Source organism: Molossus molossus, unplaced genomic scaffold (assembly GCF_014108415.1).
Source record: "Molossus molossus isolate mMolMol1 unplaced genomic scaffold, mMolMol1.p scaffold_m16_p_21, whole genome shotgun sequence".
In the NCBI taxonomy this organism is placed as follows: domain Eukaryota; kingdom Metazoa; phylum Chordata; class Mammalia; order Chiroptera; family Molossidae; genus Molossus; species Molossus molossus.
In genome coordinates, this window is record NW_023425357.1 from 9,687,709 (window position 1) to 9,707,177 (window position 19,469).

Sequence of the window (19,469 nt, forward strand, 5' to 3'; positions counted from 1 at the left end):
ACTTCACCCTCTGCGTCTCATGGTCCTTCCTCCCTAAACAATTCCAGCTACCTCCTCGGATGCAGTGCAGACAGAACCAGTTGGTGCATCTAGAGTGCTTAGCACTGGGCCTCGCACACAGTGTATGCTTTGCAAACACCAGCTGTTATGGTTCCTATTGTGACCTGCAGGCCCGCAGTGGCCCTGCACAGTCCCAACAGCTCCTCTGGGACCACACGACTCTTGTCTCATCCACTTTTTGCAAGGGTTCGCGCAGCCTCCTGGTCTCGCCCTCTTCAAAAGCACACCCATGCTGACTGTAGCTCCCCAGAGGGCCAGGTGGGCCTCACACTTCTCGAGGTGCCCCTGCCCGTCCACTACCCCAGCCCTGAACACTGCTGGTGGAGTGAGCAGCTGGGCAGCACCTCCTCTCCAAACTGCCGAGGGCAGTGGCCGTGTCTCCTCCATCTGTCACAGGGCCAGGCATCCTGTGGGCTCAGCCATTTGGGGAAGTGCTGGGCTTTGGGCCAGATGGGCCTGGGGCCCAGGCTGAACTCCAGCAAGTACTGAATACTGGATTCCATTTCTTTCTCTTAATCCTACCTGTCTCAAGGGTGAGCATCTCAGCAGTAACTCAACAAACCCATCTGCGTGGCTGATGCTGGGGATACAGCTCTGGTCACTGTCTACTCAGGGCTCCCAGTCCAGTGAGGGAGACAGACCCATCCCCACACAGTGATGACACCGAGGGGGCAGGGCTGGGGTAGGGGAGCCCAAGAGAGCACCTAACTCAGTCTGGGGGTCGGGAGGGCTTCATGGAGGGTACCTAATACCACTTGGCCATGTAAGCACTAGGACTGCAGCAGTCTCGTTTTCACTGCACCCCTGAAACATAACTGCATCTGGCATGTGGCAGGTGTTCCGAAGATATCTGCTGAAGGAAAGAAAGGTGGGCAGGTGAGCCTAGGAGAACGAGCAGGGCTTAGCCAAGTAAAAGAGAGGAACAATCCCACTCCCAAGTCTGTGCCCTGGAGAAAATCTTGCTCATACTACAGGTAACGTGTACCAGAAAGTTCACAGCTGCACAAATCTGTAATCGTGAAGCTGGAAATGGCCCAAACACCCACCAATAGCACAATGGACAATCTAAGGTCTGGCCATACAATGGAATATTCTAGAGCACTTACGTGGATGAAACTGGGAACACAATGCCATTTTTATAAAACTCAAAAACAAGCAAAACTAAACACCATACTTTTCAGCATATACACATAGGTTATAAAATGTAAAAAAAAAACCAAAAAACCCAACAACACATCACTGAGGCATGACCATCACAACACCCAGGACGGGAGTCACGAAGCTTGTACTCTGCCCCTCACCAGAGGTGGAAGTGAGCTAGCCCTAACCTTCTTATCCCACGTCTTCATTATATTACACTTTAACTGACATGAATGTTACTTACATAGTTCATAAGCTAAGAAAACAGTTTTTTAACATATACATTTTTTTCTTTATTGATTTCAGAGAGAGAGGAAGGGAGAGGGAGAGAGAGATGAAAACATTGATGAGAGAGAACACCGACTGGCCGCCTCCTGCATGCCCCCCACTGGGGATCAGGCCCACAACCTGAGCATGTGCCTGACTAGAATCGAACCGGTGACCTCTTGGTGCATGGGTCGACGCTCAACCACTGAGCCACACCGGCCGGGCCAAGAAAAGAGTTTCATAACAATAATGTAAAAAGCAGAGGGAGGGAGATGAGTGCTGCAGCAGAAGGAAAGGGTCAGAGGAGAGCTGACAGTGCTTCTGGGAAATTGAAGGTCACCGTCAGGGTCAAATGAAGCAAGCAGGCAAGGGACCCAGCACAGGGTTGGGAACACAGAAGTGTTTGAAAAAGGTCTATAAGTCATTCAATGGCTCATTGCTTCCCATCACTGCCATCCACCAAAGTCCCAGGAGGCAATGGGCCAAGATCAGGGAAGGGGGCCTCTGAGGAAGCTGGTGCCCATCAGGGGACAACCAGCCTTGCCAGAAGCAGGTGGGCTATTTCAGGCTGCCCACCTCAGGCTTCTAGTCAGGGGTACCAGATGGCCAGCTGTACTCAGTGGCACTGGGGGAGATCTAGTTTGGTTTGAAAATCAAGTAACTGTGAGCTATTTACTGGTCTAGCCAAAGCTCCAGGTTGGAAATTGGGTGCCTGGGATTTCCCACTGCCCAACCTCACTTTTCCTCACCCGTGAAAGGTGAGTAACACCACTTACCCTCAGAAGGTCTGTTTGGGAACTAAAGGCCATATTTACTCATTCATGACCAAACAACCTGGGCTGGGCAGACAATGGAAAACAGAACAGTCCTGGGGAGTAATCTCTAGGAAAGCAGACAAATAAGTACACAAATAAAAATGTCAAATTAGCCCTGGCCAGGTGGCTCAGTTAGTTGGAGCATCATCCGGTACACCAAAAGGTAACCCCAGGTCGAGCATGTGGAAAGCGACCGATCGTTGATTCTCTTACATAGTTTCTTTCTCTCTCTCTAAAAAACAAACAAACAAAAAAAACTCAATAAAAGCATATCCTTGGGTGAAGATAAAAACAAAACCAAAAAAAGGTCAAATTATGTGAAAAACACTCTTAGAAATGCAAATTTAGATTGGGGGCAATAGTTAGGAAAGACCTGCAAGAGTAGGCTGAGACCTAAAAGGTGAGTCAGAAATTCATTCATTTCTTCCAATATTTCTATAGGGCCAGACACTAGTCTACTTGCCAGGGCTGCACCAGTGAACACAATAGCCGAACATCTCCCAAGCTGCTTACTCTGGAGGGGATGGGGGCACAAGACAGTAAGCGGATGTGAACAATCAGGAGCCACACAGAAGTTGGGGAAACCCTCCCAGGCAGAGGAAAGAGGCCTGGCATGTGGTTGCTGAAGCAAAATCAAGAGATCAAGGGGGATGCCTGAGATGAGGCAGGAGACCACAGTCTGTAGGGCCAGATAATAGGGATCAGGGAGCTCCTGGGGGAAGAGGGGAGGATGGCATTTGATAAAAGGGACCCTCCCACATGGGGTGCTGCTGTGTGGTGGCCCTGCAGTGAGAGGAGCTGGAGTCTGAGCTCCTGGGTCTCGCTGAGCCTCTGCAGCTGTGGCAGAGTGATATGTCCAGGGACCTGGACAGAACTCCCCTGGCTTCGGCCACCTTCTGCAAAGGAGCACAATCTTAGCAAGTGACTGACAGATGACTTTGAGTCACAGAATGAGGCCCCACCAGCTTCACCAGGTTGCTCAGCCTGGTTCTCATCAAACAGTGGCTGCAGCTGTGTTCACAGGGGACCCTCTCTGTAACCTTCTGTCGCTCTGCCTGGGCCTGGCCGCCACTAAAGCGCCTCCCCACCCCCCCATCCCCCGGCACTGCCACGAGGGTGGTGATCCTGCCCTCTGACCAGCCACCAGCCACCAGCCACCAGCCACCAGCACTCTTCCACCCCCACCCCAGCTGCTCAGGCTGGGACAGGTACCCTGCTATGGAGACCCAGTGAAGGAGCAAAGGAGAAAGCAACTCTTTTCAAGAAGGAAAGAGGTATCTTGCTCCCCTCCCCAAACTTTCCAGCATAGCCAACAATAAATGAGGGAAATTATATCTGTACAATAAAGTTCCAAGAATCAGTGTTTTCAAAGGAGTCCTTACAAAAGATCCCAAAACACAAACAACAAGTGTTGGCGAGGGTGTGGAGAAAAGGGGACTCTAGTGCACTGCTGGTGGGAATGCAGACTGGCGCAGCCACTATGGAAAACAATATGGTGTTACCTCAAAAAATTAAAAATTGAACTTCCATTTGACCCAGTGATCCCACTTCTAGGAATATACCCTAAGAAGCCTGAAACACCAATCAGAAAGAATATATGTACCCTCATGTTTGTAGCAGCACTATTTACAATCGCTAAGATCTGGAAACAGCCCAAGTGTCCATCAGTAGACGAATGGATAAAAAAGCAGTGGTACATATACACAATGGAGTACTATGCAGCTGTAAAAAAGAAAGATCTCTTATCCTTTGAGACTACATGGAGGGACCTGGGAAGTATCATCCTAAGTGAAACAAGCCAAACAGAGAAAAACAAGTTTCATATGATCTCACTTATTTGTGGAATATAATGAACATAACAGTCTGAGGAATGGGGTAGTCGCAGAGACACGGAAGTGGGGTACAGACTGACAATCCCCTAAAGAGGGGGGTGATGGGGGAGAGATAAACCACAGAACTTATATGCATGTATGCATGAACAGTGGACATGGACAACAAACTGGGGACAGGGCGGGGAAGGGGGGGAGGGGGGAATCAGTGGGGGGAAAAGGAGAAACATCTGTAACAAAAATTAAAAAAAAAATAAAATAAAAAAATCCCAAAACAAAAATAGGCAAAGGGTGTGAAAAACACAACTCCCAAAATTATGTAACATGTTAACAATAAACAGGTTAACTACCAGTCAAAGGAATGCTCATTAAAACAAGACACCATCTTGGCATTAAGATAGCCAAATGCAAATATTATTCAGTGATTTATTTTATTTTCTTAAATCAAGAGATACAGGCCCTGGCTGGTTTGGCTCAGCAGTTGGAGCATCGGCCTGTGGACCAGAGAGTCCTGGGTTCGGTTCCTGCTAGGGGCATATATCAAAAAAAAAAAAATATCAAGAGGCACAACTGCAATCCAGCTGAACGTAACTTTATCAGCTAGCGGGTAAACTAAAGATCCCCAGGCAATTTTCAGAGTGCCTAGGAGAATAAAACTGTGGACAAAAACTAAAATACAATTTCAAAATAGTTTTCCAGGGTGCTTTACCTTTTATGTCTGAGAGCTCACCTTTCCCCATCACTTGTTCTTCATGGGCTACTGTTGAATCAGCTGGCTGGTAACCATCAGTCATGAGCATCGTTAAGTTCTTTTTGGCAAATATGTTCTTTTTGAACTTCCAAGTCTTGCCGTAACTGTCAGCATCAGGCACTGGTTCCTTAACTACTTATCTGTAACTCTTCAGCTACTCCTCAACCCAACACACACACTGTTGTTTTTTGTAATCATCACCATATGCATTCACTCCCATTGTAAGTGCGTGTCTCCTTTAAATGATAACCACTTTTCCTGCAATCACCCTGTTGGCATACAGCAGTAATAAAAACATTTTAAAGAGCGACAGGACGCAAGCTCAAGGCTCATGGTCCCAGGCAGGCACAGATGGTATGTGAAGTTCCTTCCTACCCTCTGAACTGATAAAACCACCTTCTAGGAATTTCTTCAGAGAAAGCGCCCTGTGATGAACATAAAGATTTATGGGTGAGGATGAACGTCAGTGCATTATTTATGCAACTGGGAACTGGAAAGGACCTCAATGCTCAGCAATAAGGAAATGGCCAGAACAAATTACAATGGCTCAGTGATGCATTTTAATTGTACTTTGTACAAAATACAAAAATGAAGTGAAAACACAGGATATGCAATGCAGTACCCTCCCAGTTTTATTTTTACCTATCTGTGGCAGCGTATCTAGCCATAGAAAAGAGATGGAAAGAAAATGCTCTGGCATTTAGCGTTGAAAACATTCCAGGTAGTGCAAATCATCTTTCTGATAAGAGCCTGCACCTAGAATTTAAAGAACTCTCACAACTCAATAATAAAAAGGCAAACAATCCAATTTTTAAATGGGCAAAGAATCTGAATAGACGAAGAAATATAGGTGCCCAATAAGCCCATGAAAAGATGCTCAGTGTCATCAGCCACCAGGGAAATGCAAATCCCAACCACAATGAGATCCCCCTTCATACCCTCTAGGGTGGCTAGAAGCAAAGGGACAGAAGGCAACAAGGATCTGGAGGAGAATGTTAAGGGGGGAGGGGTGGCCTGGGAAACCCATCTGGCAATTGTTCAAATGGTTCAAACATCACCATATGACCCGGCACTTCCACTCAGAGAAATAAAAACATATAGCCACACAAAAACGTGTACACTAATACCCACAGCGTTGCTATTTGTAACAACTAGAGTGGAAACAGCCCAAATGTGCATCAGCGGATGGACAGGTAAGTAAAATGCGGGCATCAGTACAATGGAACATATGTTCAGTAATAACAAGAAATGACGGACAGATAAGTGCATGAACTCTGAAAACATCATGCTAAATGAAAGAAGCCAGACAAGAAAGGCCACATATCACATGATCCCATTTCTATGAAATGTCCAGAAGCGAAAGTAACAGAGAACACATCAGTGGTTGCTGAGGTCGAAAGTAGAGGGGGCTGGGCTTGGGGATAATGGCTAAGGAGCGCAAGGTTCCTTTTGGGGGCAATGAAAATGTTCTAAAATTGTGATAATGTACAACTCTGCAAAACAAAAAACCAATGAATTGAACACTTCAAAAGAATGAAATGTATGTGAATTACATCTCAAAAGAGCTGTTTTTGAAAAAATTCCAGATGGTGAAATTAACAGGCAATTTTTTTCCCCTTCTTTAGACTTCCCACTTTCTTTTTTTTTTAAATGAACAGACCTTACTTTTTAAAGTCAGAGAAGAATGGAGGCAGTGATCCTTTCCTCAGTCACAACCATCAAGGCTTCCAGGTGACTGCTCTCCCCCAGCCGCCCTCACCAGCTCCACGAGGGTGTGCGGAGACGGAGACTCCCGAAGCACAAGCTCCTTCCGCTGTGTGGTGGGTGGCACTGGAATCTCCATTTTCCCAGAGCCTAAACCCTTTCTACTAAGAAACACATCACACAGTCGGGACAAGGCAGGTCTCTCCACCTGCGCTCCTCTGGGGCTTGTCCCTGCCCCCAGCACTCCAGAGGTGGCTGAGCGCGCAGCAGGAGCCGGCCTGAGAGCCAGGCCATTCCTCTCAGGCCTCATGTGTGAAACACGGAGGTTACCCCCCCACCCCTGGTGATCCGGACTCTGGAGATGGGGAGGGCTCCTGCCAGAGCTGGAATTGCTTGGCTGGGGAGTCAGAGAGCATAGGCATTTGGACCCAACAGCTGGCAGTTGCTCAGTAAGTCAGATGAGGCCCTTCCAATGCCTGCTCCACCCACTGGGCAAACCAGCCTAGGATGTCTTCCCCAGGCCCAGATAGGGGCAGGTGCTGTCAGACATGTTCTAGGCAGGGTTCTATAGAGGGCATGGCCTCTGGGATCTGCCCATTCCCATCCCCCACCTCCATCCTAATGGAACAACACTCACTAGGCACCTGCCCTATGTCTGGAACTGTACTGGGGACACAGCAGTGACCAAGATGACCCCAGTGCTGTGCTCCCAGAGCTCAGTCCCCAGACAGGGACAAACCAGAGTGGCAGGGCTGGGACAGGGGAACCCAGAAAAGCTTAGTACTGCAGATCCTGAGGGCTGAACCCAAGCCAGCAAGAAAGCTTTCCAGGGGAGCACAGCACTTACTGGTCATTTTGATCACAGTGGGGAGAGATGGGGTAGGGTGCAAGGATCCCAAGCCTGGGAAAGAAGGAGCGAGACAGAGAGAGAGAGAAGATGGAGACCTAAACTGGGTGGCTGGACACCACTGACATCTTCCACCTCCTCCTGTGACACACCTTGCTATTGGGGAGACAGGGAATCAGGTCACCTGTCACAAAGGTAGAAAGGCAGATCAGTAATCAGAAACTGGGCTCTCTTAGCCTCGCCCCATGATGGGGAAGAGGTCCTGGGACCCAATCACTTCCTTAAATTGTGGATGTGACCTATTCAGAGACAGCAAAACACACACAGTGGGAAAGACCTCAGACACCACTTTTATATTTATTGATCTGAGAGAGAGAGAGAGAGAGAGAGAGAGAGAGAGAGAGAGAGACTGACTGATTTGTTGTTCCACCCACTGGTTGCTACTTACACGCGCCCTGACCGGGCAGCCTTGGCATATCGGGATGCTCCAACCAACCAAGCTACCAGTCAGGGCCTCAGATACCACCCTGCTGCACAGAGGGAGCAGTGCCTCGGCCTATGACCCACAGCAAGTCAAAAGCAAAGAGAAGTCTGCATCCCAGTCCTACACTCCTGCAATTGACCAAGCTGGTTAGCTCGGGGGTCTACCAGGACAGGCAGGGGGACACCAGAGGCAGACTTGGTGTTCCCCTCCCCTTCACACTTCTTTTCTGGGCCCGGGCTGCATGAGGGCAGGGCCTATCTAGTACCTAAAGCCCAGCATCTCACAGGGACTTGTATTGACTGAGGCTGTGGTCAGCGAGGGTGGCAGGTGCCAGACAACCAAAGGTGGTGCGGGGACCCTGGACTGCAGGCAGTGGGGAGTGGGTCATGAAGTGTGATTTCAGGCAGGGTAGGAAGTATGCTTTTTCAAGAATGCAGAAGGAGCATCAGAAAGCAGGGAGAGTAGCCAGGACTCTTCCTGGCACAGACAGAGTGAGGCAGGGGCAAACAGGTGTGTGTGTCAGTAAGGAACAAATGAAGAAACAAACCCAATAAATGGCAGCTTCCTCCTGCTCTCTTCATGACCCCTAAACCTTCTGAGGACCCAGCCTGAGGTGCTCGTTAGCAGAACCACTTTGCTGGGAGTCACTAAGGTGCCTGGGCTTGTTCAGTGGTTTGTTTCCTCCAGGGAGCCAGATGGACAAGACGCAGTCTCTCATGGAGTTTCTGGGTCCAGTGGGGGGAGATGAACCAAACAAACAACAACAGTGTGAAAAGGTGTCATGGGAACCTGGGAGAGTGCAGCAGCACTCTGGGACTGAGGAGGGCCTTGCCAAGAAGGTGACATGTGACCAGGGAGGAAGGATGGGCAGGAGTTGGTCAGGAAAAGCAGGGGACTGGCGAAGGGCACACTGAGCAGAGGGAACCACCATCTGTGTGTCAGGAGTGGGAGGGGAAGGACAGCCACGTGGGAAGGGCCTCCCATCAGGCTCAAGGGTGTGGGTTTTCTCCTGTGGTTATGAAAGAGCAGAGTAGAGGATGAAAACCATTCTGTCCGGTTTGACCATGGCCCCTCCCCGTACTATCTGTGTGGCTCTGGCACCCCAACTCTTGGCTCGTCCCCTCTGGCTGCTGTGAAGATTAAATGAGTAAATGCATGTGAGGAGCCCGGGTCTGGTAAGAGCTCCCTGCCAGTGGCTGTGAATGTCACCACCACCACCGTCACCCTGGGCTGGAAGCAGGACCCCTCCGCAGGGTCACTTCCCTGCTGCTTTCACCCTGGCAGCCCCTACCGCCCTGCTGCTCTGAGAACCCAGGGAGCTCAGTGGTGAAGGTGCTGTGCTCTGCACACGGGGAGGGCTGCACACACCACAAGCAGCGATCCCGCTACATGGGGACGGCAGCTGGCATGACAGGAAGACTGTGGAGAGACGGAAGAGTGGGCGTGAAGGTGGCACACGAGTCTGATCCCAGTGGGTTCCAACAGAGGCCCGCCCACCCGACCAGGGAGGACATCCCAGCTGGGATCCAATAAGGCCTCCAGAGCATCATATCGCAGGCCCCCACCCCAGCTCCTGCTGGAAAGGCGAAGAGCGCCAGGCAAGTCACATGGCAAACAAGTCACAAGAGCCAGCGGCTGTCAGCAGACACTTCCAAACCAGCACCCCCACCTTGGGGCAATGGCTCCACACCAGCTACAGGAAGTAAGGAAGGGGTGAGGCTAACTTTAGAGTGCCTACTGTGCATCTCCATGCACCGCCAACCCATCCAATGTGAAGTCCTTCAGAGTGCTGGGCACCAGACGGGTGCTGGGGACATTGAGAGGAGCCAACCTTCGATGGGCCCTGCCTTCATGGAACTGCCCAAATTCTAGGAAACATGACCAAAGCATGACGATGTCTATCATTCCAGTGGGCACCTTCTCCCTCACAGTTCCCAGCTTCCTAGGCAGCTCCAGCCCACAGCCCCGCCTGGGCTCAGCCCCAAATCTACTCCAGCTGTCTAAATGCAGTAGGCCACCCTAACCTGGCAGCATCGGGGCCAAGGTGGGCAGCGACATCCAGGACCTGGGGCACTCTTGATGAGTGTGCCTACCCGATGCTGACGTCTGGGTGTGCTCCCAGCTTTGAAGGCCTGGCTCCTCCCAGGGAGTCAGAAAGCTTTGAAAGAGACTCCTCGTCTGTCCAAATGGCCTCACACACAGGACCATGTAGCACAGGAGGTTTCCGGACATACCCATGTCAATGCAGCTGAATTCACACGTAGGCCAAGTGCTTGCCTATCCCATCCAGCCAGGCAGGTGAGACTGTCACTGCTTATAGAGGAGGGAGCCAGCCCTGGCCAGTTTGGCTCAGCGGTTAGAGCGTCAGCCCACAGACCAGAGAGACCCGGGTTCAGTTCCCGCTAAGGGCACGTACCACATACCTTGGTTGCACTTTGTCCCCAGCCCCGGGTGAGGTCGTGTGGGTGGCAGCCAGTTGATGTGTCTCTCTCACATCAATGTTTCTCTCTCTCTCTTCCCTCCTCTCTCCCTCCTGCTCTATCTGAAAGACAAATGCAAAAATGTCCTCTGGTGAGGATAAAAAAAAAAAAGTAGAGGAGGGAGCCAGGTCAGGCTCATGGCAGGGGTGGGTCCTCATTCAACTTGATCGAGTCCTTCCTGAGGGACTGCAATAGCTAGTGAGTGTTCCAACTGCTTTCCAGGTAGGGACTAAGCCTCAATCCCCACACAAACAGGCCCCAAGGCAGTGGAAGTGAGTGACTGGCACCAGGGGGTTCCAAAGCAGGAACCCCGAGCTGCCTATTGTTACTACCATTTCATAGATTCAAGGAGAAATCTCCTACTGGAAACCCCTGGAACAGGGATATTCTGAAATTCAGAATTTCCTGGACTTTACAAGAGTGACAGGATACCTATATTATGCATTACGCAAAGACCCCAGCAGGGTCTGGGCCTGTATTGTGTGTGTGTGTGTGTGTGTGTGTGTGTGTGTGTGTGTTAATCCTCACCCGAGGATATTTTCCCATTGACTTTTAGAGAGAGTGGAAGGGAGGGAGGGAGACAGAGAAACATCAATGTGAGAGAGACACATTGATTGGTTGCCTCCTGCACGACCCTGACCAGGGGCTGGGGACTAAACCTGCAACCCAGGTACAAACCTGAAACCCTTTGGTCCACAGGCCAACACTCTAAGGGCTGAGCCAAACCAGCCAGGGCTGGGCCTGTTTTTTATTGCTTTCTGGATCTGGGAAGTATGGGACCTAAAGAGACCATACAGATGAAGCCACCTGCTAAGGTCACATGGAGGAGGTGGTGTATCACGTGCTACCCACCACCTCACAAGGGAGTGGGCAGGATGAACTGACTAGGCTGGAAAGGGAGGAAAGGATGGATGGAGAAAAACCATCACCTTAGAAGTGTTATAGAAAACACTGGTGAAGGCAAAACCTTCTGGGGTAGGGGAGGGAAGAGGTTCAGCTAAACCTAATGAATAATCAATGAAATTAAATGTCAGCTATTAGCCAGTGCAGAGCCACACAGCCCAGAGTCTACAGGCTCCTGGCCCATGGCCACCTCCCTGGTCTCCCAGCCTTGCTCTCACCCTTTTCATACCATCCTCCCAAAGGTTCTATTAAAAACATCAGGTATGTCCAGCTGGTGTGGCTCAGTGGTTGAGCGTCGACCCATGCACCAAGAGGTCACTGGTTCAATTCCCAGTCAGGGCACAAGCCCAGGTCGTGGGCCCGATCCCCAGTGGGGGGCATGCAGGAGGCGGCCAATCGATGTTCTCTCTCATTGATGTTTCTATCTCTCTCTCCCTCTCCCTTCCTCTCTCTAAAATCGATAAAGGAAGAAAAAAAATTGAAAAAAAAAAAAAAAAAAAAGATAGGTATGCCCTGGCCAGTTCGGCTCAACGGTAGAGCATTAGCCCACGGACCAATGAGTCGAAGGTTCTGGCCAAGGGCATGTACCTTGGTTGCGGTTGGTCCCCGGCCCTGGTCGGGTCGTGTCCCTCTCATGTCGATGTTTCTCTCTTTCCTTTTCTCTCCCTCTCTCTACCTCCCTTCTATCTGAAAATAAACAGAAAAATATCCTCAGGTGAGGATTTAAAAAAAGCATTAGTTATCCCCTTTCTTAAAACCCTTTGCTGGCTCCCACCATCCTCAGGCCCAGGAGGCCCTTCTCACCTTCTCCAGACTCACTTCTGACCCTCTTGCCTCCAGATTCCCCATTCCAATAAGACTGGCTTTTTTCTGTTCCTCGGAAGCACCTTGCTCACTCTCTCCACCTCCAACACTTTGCACATCCTTCCAACTCTTTGCACATCCTTCCAACTGCTCCTCACCTGGCTAACTCCTGTAACTTATTTTCTTTTTTTTATCCTCACCCGAGGACATTTTTCCATTTTTTGTTTAGATAGAGTGGGAGGGGGAAAGAGAGAGAGAGAGAAACATCGACGTGAAAGGAACACATCGAGTGGTTGCCACCCGCATGACCCAATCAGGGCCGGGGACAAACTGCAACTGAGGTATGTGTCCTTAGCAGGAACCGAACCGGGGTCTCTCTGGACCGCAGGCTGACGTTCTAACCACTGAGCCAAACCGGCCAGGGCCCCTGTGACTTCTTTAGACCCAGATGGCCCTTCCTCCAGGAAGCTACCTCTGCCCTGCCTTGCCCTGCCCTGCCCGTCTGCATACACCCCGTGAGCTCTTCCTAACCAGAGTCCCGGGCATCATGACTTAGAATTGTTTACTGTGTATCTCCTTCATCTGACTGTGACCTCTATAGAGGCAGGGACTAGATCTGTCTTCCCCGATCCACACCTGGCATGGCCTCACCTTGCTAAATGAATGGTTGGTCAGAGAGTCAGAACTATACATTCAGCCAGGAGCTACTAAACACCTACCATGTACGAGACACTGTGCAGCACAGTAAGAACTCAGGCCAAGGGTCAAAACAAGAACTTCATGCAGAAGACAGAGGAATGGCACGACACAGACCTCTCAGAACACCTGTGCAAGAACCACAGGCCTGGCTGGTTTGGCTCAGTGGTTGAGCATCAACCCATGCACCAGGAGGTCGCCAGTTCAATTCCGGTCAGGGCACATGCCCAGGTTGTGAGCCAAATCCCCAGCAGGGGGCATGCAGGAGGCTGCCAATGGATGTTTCTCTCTCCCTCTCCCTCTCCCTTCCTCTCTCTCTATAAATCAATAAAGAAAAAAAATTTTTTTAAAAGAACCACGGTAAACTCCCTCCTAAGTGCATACTGGGCTGGGCCCTTGACTCTGTGTTGCTCAACCCTGCCAGGCCAGAACTGTCACCTCCATTTTATAAAGGGTTATAGGCTTGCCCTGGTCACCTCCATTTTATAAAGGGTTATAGGCTTGCCCTGGTCGGTGTTGCTCAGTGGTTAGTGTGTCAGCCCACATACTGAAGGGTCACGGGTTTGATTCCTGGCCAAGGGCATGTACCCGGGTTGCAGGTTCCACCCTAAGCCCCAGTCGGGGCTCAGGCAGAAGGCAACCAATCGATGTGTCTCTCTCACATGGAAGTTTCTTTCTTTCTCTCTCTCTCTCTAAAAATCAATGGAAAGCCCGGCCGGTATGACTCAGTGGTTGAGCGTCGTACCATGGATCAAGAGGTCACAGGTTCGATTCCCGGTCAGGGCACATGCCCAGGTTGTGGGCCAAATCCCCGGTGGGGGGCGTGCAGGAGGTGGCCAATCAATGTTCTCTGTCATCAATGTTTCTATCTCTCTCTCTCTACCTTTCTCTCTCTTTAAAAATCAATAAAGAAAAAAAAATTTTTAATCAATGGAATAAAATATCCTCAGATGAGGATTAACCAAAATAAAATGGGGGACGGCTATGGGTTATAGATGAAGGAAGTACACCGCATGCAGACTGAATGCAGCAGCCGAAGAGCACAGGCTCCAGAGCCAGACTGCCCGGGTTTGAATCCCAGCTCAACCACATCCTGGCTCTGTGACCTCAGGTCAGTTACTTCACCTCTCTATACCTCCATTTCCTCATGTACAAATTGGAAAAAACAGCACTTAGGTCAGTGGCAGGCACATGGAAGGTGATGCGTGGTGACTATTAAGGTCATGCAGAGGGCAGGGATTTCAACCCAGGCTCCTTTGCTCTACAGCAGCAGGTTGCCTTTCCAACACGAATTTCTACCAAAACCTCAAGTTACACATTTCAATTTGCTCCAAAACAAGCCTGTGAAGTCAACCCTGGCCACCCCTGAACTGAGGTCTGAAAGGCAGGCCTGGGGCTGAGTGCTGGCCAGCTGAGCTGAATAAGGAACCCTGAGCACAAGGACGGTCAAGTCTGCCCATCAGAACCACCTGGGGAACTTTGCAGAAACAGATTCCTGGCCCCTAATCCCAGAGGCCCCTAATGCCCAGTCCAGCCAGGGGCACCTGACTCCATGGTTCTTAATGCTCTTGGAGCCGAATGCCTGCGATAGTGTAAGGGTAGCCACGATGCCTCACTCCCAGAACACATAAACACGCAGGCACTCCCACCGCCTCACTCAATGACTGTTTGCTGAGTGCCTACTGTGTGCCAGAGTTGCATGCTCTTCTGGGGCTCCATACAGTGACACAGCTGGCTGGCAGATCTCTGAGGAAGGGCCCCTGCCCTGGCACAGGCTGGATTAACTAGGCCAAATAGCTTTCTCCCAAATACCATAATGAGTATGAGGGAAAACCTCATTCCTCTGCCATCCGTCCGGCGCCCAAGCCCTCCTGCGCACCAGACTGAGGTCACAGAGGTGACTCGTGCACAGTCTTTGCCCTTGAAGAGGGAAATACGATGCGGACACAAATAAAGAGTTGGAGGTGGAAAGAAGGAGGGCAGCCTGCCTGAGTGTGAGTGTGCGAAGGGCCTGGCCTGGCAGAGCAGGCGATCACACCGCAGCACCATCAACCAGGCTGTGTCCCAATAGGGCAGAGGGTTGGGGCCCTCTACAGAGGGGACTAAGGCTCAGGGAGGAGCTGAAACTTGTCCAAAGTCATTGGCTGGTATCTGGGGAGACTGGCACTAACACTTTCAGTGTAGAATTTTGGTGCCCTTGAAGCCTCTCAGGCTAGTGGGCCAACACAAGCTGATTTAGTTTCAGCTCAGAGAGGTTGGGCAACTTGCCCACAGTCACCCAGCTTGTAACAAACAGGATCAGACCTGAGGGACAACAGAGTTCTGATGGGGGAGACATTGGGGTGGGCTGGGGGAATATGGGTGTAAATACACAACACAGGCAGGAAGCACACTAAGGGTTGGGGACTGCGGTTGGGGGTAGAGGGCTGGCGATGACAGGAAAAGCAAGGGAAACATCTGCTGGGCATTCACTATGGGCTGTTATCTTTTTTTTTTTAATTGAATTTATTGGGGTGACATAGGTTAAAATTATATAGGCTTCAGGGGCATAACTGTATAATACATTGTCTGTATATTGTACTGTGTGTTCACCACCCCAAGTTACGTCTCCTTTCATCACCAGTTATGCCCCCTTTACCTTCTCCTACCTACCCCACCCTCCCTTCCCTCTGGTAATCACCGTACTGTTATCTATGAGGTTTTTAAATTTCTGCTTAATATCTTCACCTTTTTCACTCATGGACTATTATCTTACTCAATCGTCACCATCACCCTGTGAGGAGGTACTATTGTCAGCTGCATTTTATAGACAGAAAAATCACACCCAAAGTCACACGGTTAATCGCCCAAAGTCATATGGCAGAGTTCATGTACCAAAGCCCAAAGTAGGCGAGGTTGGGCCCAGAAGGAAATCTGGGCAAAAGCATCAAAGCTGCCCCCCATGACCCCATTCCCTACTTCCCAGCAACACCACCACTTATGCTCAAACAAGCTGAAATTTCTTTTCTTTTTTTTTAATCCTCACCCAAGGATATGCTTTTTTTTTTTTATTGATTTTTAGAGAGGAAGGAGAGAAACATCGATCAGTCACCTCCCACACATGCTCCAACTAGGAACCGAACCCGCAGCCCAAGTATGTGCTCCGACTGGGAATCGAACCCACAACCTTTTGGTATATGGGATAACACTCCAACCAACTGAGCCACGTGGCCAGGACTCAAATGAGCTGACTTTTAACGAAGGGCCCCTCTCTACCACTGACAGGTGCATTTCTACCTCTCCAATCAGTTTCAAGGACTACATTTGCAACCGAGGTTTCAATGACAACAGTAAGGCACTTCCACTCTCTTTGATCCCCACTTAAGAACATCATGGCCACTGCCTCCACCGCCCCTCCAACCCCTCTCAAGCTCAGGTGGCTGCGTGTTTGGGCCCCTTCACCCTGCAGACACCTCCAGTCCACACCAGGAGTTTCCCAGTGGGCAATATTCCTCTCCCACACTCTAGGGCTGGAGGTCAGTGAGTGGGGAATGAGTCATTGGCAGGACTAGAGGGAAGGGGAAACAAGCCTCCCAGACTGTGGTCAGTGTCACATGCTCTCCAATGTCTCCCCACACAGCGTGCACCTGGGACTAGGAAGACAGCTGAGCTGTGGGTTATTCTTGCAGTTTGATCTGGAAGGGTTCCTTGTATAAGTCTAGCCTTGGCCCTCAAAAGAGCTGGAACCACAGGCCCGCCACCAGAGCAGGTTGGGGTAGGGTGCAGCCAGCTGGCCCCTTCTCTGCTGGCGCCCACTTTCACACACAACCCCCTCCCCTGAGAGCAGAATGCACATGTGCCCAGCCTGGCAGTACTAAGGCAGCCTCTGCCACTCACAGTTTCCACCCCACCTCCTCCCCAAGCTTTACTTCCATCCACATGCAACCGAGGAGGTTTATCCCATCCGCTCAGGCATCCTAGGGGTCAGCAAGGCAGGGATCAATATTTCACAGATGAGGAAACAAACAAGCTCAGCAAGAATGAGAGCCTTGCTAGAGGCCTGGAAGCACACTCTGGCTAGATGGGTCCCAGGTCTGGCCCAGCCTCACCCTTTCAGGATGGCTGCACACATGTCCACTAGCACTCTTTCAACCATAATCACTGCATGTTCTTTGAGGAATTGAGGACATTCGGGGGGGGGGGGGAGAGAGAGACCACCAATACAAAAACAAACATACCACATAACATCTGATAACCATAAGCACAATGGAGAAGATAAATAGGCCCCTGGAGTTGGGCTGGGCGGTAACACTATGTGAGATGGGAGCCAGGAAGGACCCTCTGTGCTTTGGGTGGCCTGGGACCCTCCCTCACAATCTCCTTCCTCCATAGCATCTCACCCCCAGAAAGCCCCCAACTCTGGCAGGGCCTCATGAGGCTCTTGCCCTCAGGCAGACAACCCCTGGGCTCCCACCCAGCTAGACCACCGCTTCCAATCCTCCTCAACCCCAGCCAGAGGCTCTGTCAGGGCCCGAGCTCTCCTGCCAGGGCAAGGCTCTGCTGAACAGGCACCCTGTGCTGGGGCCCCGATTCCTCTAGGGCCGCTTTCTTCCAGCCCAGGGATGCTCCTGCACCTCCTGGCCCAGGTACCTTCTCCATCTCTGCGATGGAAGAACAGCTTCTGAATGACCTCTCTCCCGATTCAGACCCACTAACTCCTCCCTCACCCTTGGCCTTGGAATCATGTCACCACAGCAGGCCCCAGAATGACTCCTCCATCACTCTTCCCACTAGGTCAGTGGTTCTCAACCCTCCTAATGCTGCGACCCTTTAATACAGTTCCTCATGTGGTGGTGACCCCCAACCATAAAATTATTTTTGTTGCCACTTCATAACTGTAATTTTGCTACTGTTATGTCTTAGGCAACCCCTGCAAAAGGGTCGTTCGACCCCCAAAGGGGTCGTGACCCACAGGTTGAGAACCTCTGCACTAGGTCCACAGCTCAAATGATACCCTCTGTGCTTTCCCACGGCTTACAGACCAACTCTAAGAAATCTCCCGCCCCTTCTCCAAGACCAACCAACTCCTCCCTGCAGGACCCAGCCAGGACCCTTTAGCCTCTCAATTAGGTAGCTCCCTGACCCAACTTTCCTCTTCTACAGCCAGCAATCCTCCACCTCCCTCAGACCCAGGCCAGCCAACACCACCACCATCCTCCAGGCACAGAAGCTGGCTAGCCATCTGCTCCTCAGCTTTGACAGGCCCTCCAATTTCCTGTCCTGCAAATCCCATTGTCCAAACTCACCCATTTCATCAATGAACCCCTCTCCTGCCTGAGCCCAAGATCACCCAACTCCTTCACTGCCAGGCCAACTCCTCAACCCCTCTCCCCAGCAGAGACAGACAAACTCCTCCAGACCCCTTTCTCCATATGGTCACCTCTCCATCTGAGACCCACTGACTCCTCCGGAGTAAGTCCTGGCCAGTCCTTGCAGTCCCTCTCTAAATGTCCAGGAATGAGACTCCTCCAGCCTGCAAGGGATCATCTTCTCCACCCCTTACTCAGCACAGATCAATCAGCAACCAGACTCCCAATGACCCTTTCATGACATGCTTCTCTCTCCTCAAACTCCTTCAAGACTCTCCAAGACTGCCCACAACAAACAAACAAACAAAAATGATTCTGCCTGGATAACAGCAGCTGCTGTTTATGTGGCAGGAGTGCACAAGCGTTATCTTATTTAATCCTCACAACTACCTCACGGCAGAAATTAGCACCATTTGCAGAGAGAGAGAAACAGGAGGCTCGAAGGAGAAAAACGGCTTACTCAAAGCCAGAAAGCTGGTTGCACACAGCTGCTTTTCTTCTGAGGACCTACAGACCAGAAATTTTACCCCAGCCTGTGCCAAACTCTCCAACTGCCCTACCACGACCCTCTAGCTCACAAATTAACCCTCTTCCCTTCCCCTTGCCCCAGGCTCACTGACTGACTCCCACCTCTGCCCCTTTCCTGGAAGCTTGTGAAGCAGACACATCCAGGCCCCAACCCCGTGAACCAACTCCTCTAGAATGACCCCTAAAATGACCGGTATCACCTAACATCACCCCTAAAATGACCAATAATAACTGCAATTTCACAAAGGCCCATCCTAGCAAATCACTTTTCACACACAATCTGATTTCGACCTCTCTTAAACCCTGTGGCATGGGAATTATCACCCACTTTACATATGGGGAAACGGAAGCTCAGAGGAATTAGGTTACCAGCCTGAGGTCACGAAATGGTAAATGGAGTCAGGATTTGAACTGGAGCCTCTGCTCTTCACCACCCGGTTCTGCCTCCCCCAGTCTTTCCCCCTTCCTGCTCTGAGCTCTTTGGACTGAATACCATGCCAGGGCCCATTTGGACTCTTCCCATCCTCAGCTGCAGTCCCCCAAGTCCTCCAACACAAAAGTGACCACCTGTCCCCGAGGCCTAGAGCCCAAGAACCTGGCTGGCTCCCAATGCCACAAATCTTAAATTAACCCGTCTCTTTAACAGCAACTAGCCAAACTGGCATTTATGGCGGGCTCCCTGTGTGTTCAGCTTCCAGTTACCATATTTCTCACTCTCACATCAAAGCCACCAATTCCTCCACCGTCCACAGACTAGCAACAGTTCCTCCTCTTTCCACAGGGCCAACAGACCAACTTCTCCACAGCCAGCAC

The 19,469-nt window shown here is 50.7% G+C and overlaps 1 protein-coding gene across 3 annotated transcripts in view; it reads right to left on the reverse strand.

Moving 5' to 3' along the window:
* The window catches only part of PPP1R37 (protein phosphatase 1 regulatory subunit 37), a 50,678-nt gene that overhangs the window by 27,280 nt on the left and 3,929 nt on the right, over positions 1-19,469 (reverse strand). The window lies entirely within an intron of this gene.